Source organism: Myotis brandtii, unplaced genomic scaffold, assembly GCF_000412655.1.
Source record: "Myotis brandtii unplaced genomic scaffold, ASM41265v1 scaffold39, whole genome shotgun sequence".
NCBI lineage: Eukaryota > Metazoa > Chordata > Mammalia > Chiroptera > Vespertilionidae > Myotis > Myotis brandtii.
Window position 1 is genome coordinate 8357393 of NW_005364953.1, and position 7156 is coordinate 8364548.

A 7156-nucleotide genomic window follows, 5' to 3' on the forward strand; every position below is an offset into this window, starting at 1 on the left:
GTGTGCCCTGGCCCCTGCTGTGGGTCGGAGCTCCTCTGCCACAGCAAAGGTTTGGGTTCCATTCTGTCAAGTTTTGGGTTTGATTCCTGGTCCAGGCTGACTGCTGCTCAGCAAGTGACCGAGGACCATTGAAGTCCATGTGCTTTAGTCATTTGGCGGGGACCCGGGGTTCCAAGGCTGACTTGGCCGACTCTGATCCCTGCTACCCCCAGTCCTCCATCCAGGGCAACTTCAACTATAAAAGCTGCGTGGCCTCCAGGTAAGTCGCCCTCTCCATGGCTCCCCAGGCTTGGTTTCTGCGCAGTTGCCCTGGGAGGCGGATTTCCAGGTTCCTAGGGAGAGCGCCCTCCACTCCGGACTCCAAGGGAGAGCCGGTTGGGGGCGTGAGTGCTGGCTGACATCTGCGGTCCCCGCACCAACCCCGATCTCCCCTGCCTGTGGCCCCGCCCCTCACTTTCTGATCTCAGATCAGGGGACCACAGGCACCTCAGTACCCAGTCCCCTGGGTGCCGCCATGCCTGTGGCACCTCCCCTCCCTTTGCCATTGCAGATCAGAGGGCTGCAGGCACGGCTGCACCCTGGGGCTGCACCCTGTACCCAGGGTGCTGCCATGCCTGCTGCCCTGCCCCTCCCTTCGCGATTGCAGATCCGGGGGCTGCAGGCAAGGCTGCACCGGAACCTCAGGGGCAGCCGTGCCTGTGACCCTGCCCCTCACTTCCCGATCTCACATCAGGGGACCACAGGCACCTCAGCACCCGGTGCCCTAGGTGCCACCATGCCTGCGGCCCAGCCCCTCCCTTCGCAATTGCAGATCAGATGGCCGCAGGCAGGCTGCACCCTGGGCCTGCACCCAGTGCTCAGGGTGCTGCCATGCCCCTCCCTTCATGATCACATATCCGGGGGCGCAAGCACGGTTGCACCGGATGCCCTGGGTGCCGCCATGCTTGTGGCCCCGCCCCTCCCTTCTCCATTGCAGATCCGGGGGCTGCAGGCACGGCTGCACCAGATGCCCTGGGTGCCGCCGTGCCTGTGGCCTTGCCCCTCCCTTCAGGATTGCAGATCAGATGGCCGCAGGCAAGCTGCACCCTGGGCCTGCACCCGGTGCCCAGGATGCTGCTGTGCCTGCTGCCCAGCCCCTCCCTTCGTGATCGCATATCCGGCCTGGTGCAGCAGTGCCTGCGGCCCCGCCTCTCCCTTCAAGATCGCAGATCAGGGGACTGCAGGCACAGTGGCACCCGGTGCTGGGGTGCCGCTGTGCCTGGGGCCCCGCCCTTCCTTTCGCCATCTCAAATCAGGGGGCCACAGGCCAGCCGGCACCCCTGGCCCCGGGGGTCCTGCACCCCGGCTCTCTCTTCCTCTGATCGCCATGGCGATCACTGGCACCCCTGGAGGGGGTGTCGTGTGGCCTGCTGGGCTTTCTGATGGCGATCACTGGCTGGGGGGTGGGCAAAGGCAGCCCAGCTCTTGCCTGCCACCATTCTTCTGTCTTTCCCCTTTTGCCTCCCATCATTGCGCCTATGTATGCAAATTAGCCGCCATCTTTGTTGGCGATTAACCGCCATCTTGGCTGGCAGTTAATTTGCATATCGCCCTGATTAGCCAATGGGAAGGGTAGCGGCCGTATGGCTAATTACCATGTTTCTCTTTTATTAGATAGGATAACAAGTATAGAAATGTGACTTAAGCTGGCCCAGAAGAAGCCTATTTAACCCATAATAAAGTCACATTGTTGCCATGAATAACAGTGGCCACATATACTGCTGTAATGCAACAATTTAGAACATATAAACAATATAACCTGAATAATAAGAAAAACTACATTTCTTTAAGAAACTATTACTCTTTTTAGTAAAATTATGTTAAATGAAGTGGATAAAGAAATAGATGGGGACACCTAAGCACTTTTAAGTGATTTGAATGTTGAGGAAAATGGTTGTTTATTTGGGCTAATTTCACTTCAAGCTTTTGACTTTTCTTTGTTAGAGATGAATCCTTATAGCTGAATGAATCATTACAGTTGCTTTAGTACACTTCTACTGATAAGAACAACTGTTTCATTCACAAATGGAATGAAGGGATAGAAAAATAAATTGCATTCTCCTAAGGTAATTGCATAAAATTTTAAAAAGAGAACTTAAGGGGGAAGGGGATTTAATAGATTCAATAGTTTACTTAAAACTGCTTTGTGCAAGGCACTGGGATAGGCATTATTGCCACTAATTGGAAAACAGACCTTTCCCTCAAGTACCTCACAATCTAAGAGGGGAGAAAGAATATACAATGTGAAAAGTGCTCTAAAAAAATCTACATAGTGTTCTATAGGACCATAGAGGAAAAAGAACTCATTCCACCTCTGAAGGAATCTATGCTTGAATGATGAAACTTGAAGGACTAGTAAGATATTTGTCAGATTTGGGGCAGGGAGGTCAACCATATTCCATACAGAGAAATAAGGACATCAGAGAATGCAGTGGACAAAAAAACAGTTTCATATTGCAGGAACTAGATCAGGCAGGAATAGGGGACCATGCCAAGGATTTCAAGAAAGGAACTGGTAGGATCATATGGACTTAGTGATAATTTGGGTATGGGAAGTGAAGGAAAAGAAGGAGTCTATTGTGACTTCAAAATTCTGATTTGGAAGACTGAGTGTATGGTTGTACCATTCGTTGAGATAGGGAACCCAGAGAGAATTGCAAGTTGTGTAAGGGATAGGAGGAATCCAGTTTTGACCATTTAAAATTTGAGGAGTATGTGGAACATCGGGGCAGAGATGCTTAATAGGTTGCAAGGAAATGTAGGTCTGAAGAACAGGAGGGAAGTCTGTGTTGGAACTAAACATTTGGGAGAAATCAATTTATAGTTGGTAATTTAAAAAGTAAAAGTGGATTAAATTTTACTTATAGAATGTTTAGAATAGAAACTTTTAAAAGAACAAAGATTAGTATGGAACCCTAGAAAATAAGTTTGAGTAGTAGGTGCAGAAAAAGGTACCTTTAAAGGATGCTGTGAAGGAATAGCCAGATAGATGAACTAAGAGAAAACAAAGTAGAATTACTAGTATAGCACACAGAGGTCAAGTAAAAGAAGTACAGAAGAGTAACAAGGAACTACTAATTCATTCAACAAGTTTTTATTGATTATCTATAACATTCCAGTCATAATTCTAGCTGGGAAGAATAGAGAAGTAGGGAAAAAAAACAGACAACATCCCTTCCCTTTGGGGCTTATATTTTAGTAGGGAGAAACTATCAATAAATAAGATTAACAATTAAAATACTTTTCTGTGACAAGAATATTTTTGCAAGCCTTACTAGAATGTCTGTGTGTTTATATATACAAAGGTGAGACTCTTGATCTATTGTTAGTAGAAAGTATGCTTGAAAATATATCCAGAAAAAATACTTGAGTATAAGAAGATGAATTTGTGAAATAGTGGTCCAGAGTAAATCAGTCTGGCTAGATTTATAGATCTATTTCTAGGCCAAGGTTAAGGCTCTATGGAGAGCCAGTATACAGCTCAAGTCCTGGCCAGGGATCAGTTTTATAATGTGGAAATGCTTGGTTTCAATCTTTGCTTAGGTTAAGACTTAATCAATCTGTTGCTATCTTTATAAGTCAGTTTGGATCCCTGGTTAGAGGACAATGGAACCAAGTTTAGGGTTCAACTTGATATCAAAGTTAGGCCCTAAGTTATAGTCATTGTTTAATATCTGACAAGGATCAGAGTGCATTTCTGACTAGTGTGAAAGCTCACTCTGGCCTGAATTATGCCTCATTGTGAAGTCAATGTACAAGATTTGGAACACTTGTCCCTCATTATCCACTGGAGATTGATACCAGGACCCCCATTGGATGGCAAAATCCACGATGGCCAAGTCCCTTGTATAAAATGGTATTGTATTTGTATATAACCTATGCATATCCTTCCATATACTTTAAATCATCTCTAGATTGCTTATAATACATAATGCAATGTAAATCCTATGTAAATAGTTGTTATACTATATTGTTTAGGGAATAATGACAAAAAAGTCTATACCTGGTCAATATAAATGTAACCATCATAGGTCTAACTACATAGTACATGTCAGCAACAATGTAACTTTTTTTTCCAAACATTTGATCCACAGTTGGTTGAATCCACAGATGTGGAAACCTTAGCTAGAGAGGTCTAAATGTATTAAGATTTAGCCCGTATATAGGAAGAGGCCTCATTCTGAGATCAGTGCTAAGTTCCAGCCAGCCTTAGAGAGATTAGAGTTAAAGGTCGGCTCAAGGATTGACTTTAGTTTTTGGTCAGTGTTGCAAAATCGCTTTTATTTGTAGGTCAGCATTACGGCTCTGCCAGGGGTTACTGTTCATGCTGGCTTTGTTGCCAGGGGAAAGGCTAACTAAGAATTTTAACAGGATTTATGTTAAGTCTTTCATCAGGTGAAGTTTTAATTTGTGTTCATGGTTAGAGTTTATCCTCGGTTCAGCATTAGGCTTCAGTTTGTATCCAATGTTAAGGCACAGTCAGTGTCTAAATTTAATATTTAGTCTGTTGCATGTTAGGACATTGCTTGTGATGTCCCATAGAGTATTGTCTCAGAGCAAAGTTAGCATCCCATGTGTGGACAATATTAAAGTATAGGTTGTGGCCAGGATTTCAACTATGGGTATAAACAGGACTTATGATGCATATTTGGCCAGAATAAGTTTGAAGTATATTTCTGACTTCAGCCAGTGTCAGGGTTCTGTCTTTGTCAATAGTTCGTATCAGAAGTGGTCTGTGGAAGTAAGTCATAGTAGCCAGTGTTGTTCCTCATTCCATGGCCAGAGCATGGTGTAGTCAGTGAACTGTGTTAGCATTTTTACTTGGCTTGTATCATAGTTGATTCTGCTGGTAGTGGTCCCATTTTGACTTTGTGTAGTTTCTGTTCACTGAGTGTTGGTGCTATCTGATTAAACTTTTATTTTTGTACCAACATTCTGGTTTTAAAACTTCCAGCATTGTAACATACACAGAACACTTATTTTTGCTTATTGAGACATTTGAAGGAGACTATAATTATTAGTAGCTGTATTGAGTGTTGGGACAACAATTTGTCAAACATTTTTAGGTAGGTTCTTTAAAAATGATATTAATTTTAGATAACTCATACTGTAGCAAATGCTGTTGATTGGTTAACCCAATACCCTTAAATCACCCTTTTCCTTTATCTTAAGATGCAGACTCTAAAAGCTAACACTACTTTTCTCAGGTCTTTTTATTTTCATCAACAAGGCACAAAAAGAGGAGAAACCAAGATGGCGGCATAGGTAAACACCGGAGATTGCTGCTGCAAACAACCACTTCAAAAATACAACTAAAAGACGGAACGGACATCACCCAGAACCACAGGAAGGCTGGCTGAGGAGAGAGTCTTCAACTAGAAGGAAAAATAACAGCACACCGAGGCTCAGAGGAGGCGCAGTGTGGAAAAAACTCAGGTGCGGAGGTGCGCGCGCAAAGCGGGCTGGTGGCTGAGAGCGCGGTTGTCGTTTTCGGTCAGGGGGGAGTCTCAGACTCTGAGCTCCAGATACGGGCGAATCGCTGGGGACTCGGACCCAAACGGGAGAAGCGGGAGTGTCTGGCATCAGTTGGAAGGCAGCTTTCCCTCCGAGGTTTGCAGCGGTTCCGGGGGTTCTGAGAAGCAGAGCCTCTGGGAACAGGACTGAGGGCACCATAACGGCTCCCTCCGCCCGCCCTGTTGAGCCCGCCCCGCCCAAGCCCTGCGCAGAGCCATTTGCCGGATCGCCTCAGGCAAAGGCTAGATTAGCACCTCCCCAGAGGACAGAAGTTTTCCGCGGCAGACACAGCTGATTCACACAGCCAGTCGGCCTGGTGGTCAAATCCCTCTAGTATTAACTACAACAATCAAGGCTCAACTAGAACAAGACTGCGCACAAAGACCACTAGGGGGTGCACCAAGAAAGCATAAAAAATGCGGAGACAAAAAAACATGACAGAAATGGAGGATATAGAGCTAAAAATCGCAATTTTGAGGGCTTGCAAAAATGTGCTAGAAGCTGTCAATAAACTTGAGGAGAGAGTCACGAAAACTAATGAGACCCTCGATGCTATGATAAAGAACCAACTAGAAATTAAGCATACACGGACTGAAATAAAGAATATTATACAGACACCCAATAGCAGACCAGAGGAGCGCAAGAATCAAGTCAAAGATTTGAAATGCGAAGAAGCAAAAAACACCCAACCGGAAAAGCAAAATGAAAAAAGAATCCGAAAATACGAAGATAGTGTAAGGAGCCTCTGGGACAGCTTCAAGCGTACCAACATCAGAATAATAGGGGTGCCAGAAGATGAGAGACAGCAAGATATTGAAAACCTATTTGAAGAAATAATGGCAGAAAACTTCCCCCACCTGGTGAAAGAAATGGACTTACAGGTCCAAGAAGCGCAGAGAACCCCAAACAAAAGGAATCCAAAGAGGACCACACCAAGACACATCATAATTAAAATGCCAAGAGCAAAAGACAAAGAGAGAATCTTAAAAGCAGCAAGAGAAAGAGACTCAATTACCTACAAGGGAATACCCATACGACTGTCAGCTGATTTCTCAACAGAAACTTGGCAGGCCAGAAGGGAATGGCAAGAAATATTCAAAGTGATGAATACCAAGAACCTACAACCAAGATTACTTTATCCAGCAAAGCTATCATTCAGAATTGAAGGTCAGATAAAGAGCTTCACAGATAAGGAAAAGCTAAAGGAGTTCATCACCACTAAACCAGTATTATACGAAATGCTGAAAGGTATCCTTTAAGAAGAGGAAGAAGAAAAAGGTAAAGATACAAATTGTGAACAACAAACATGCATCTATCAACAAGTGAATCTAAGAATCAAGTGAATAAATAATCTGATGTACAGAATGAACTGGTGATTATAATGAATCAGGGACATAGAAAGGGAATGGACTGACTATTCTTGGGGGGGAAAGGGGAATGGGAGATGCGGGAAGAAACTGGACAAAAATCGTGCACCTATGGATGAGGACAGTGGGTGGGGAGTGAGGGCGGAGGGTGGGGCGGGAACTGGGAGGAGGGGAGTTATGGGGGAAAAAAAAAGAGGAACAAATGTAATCTGAACAATAAAGATTTAAAAAATAAA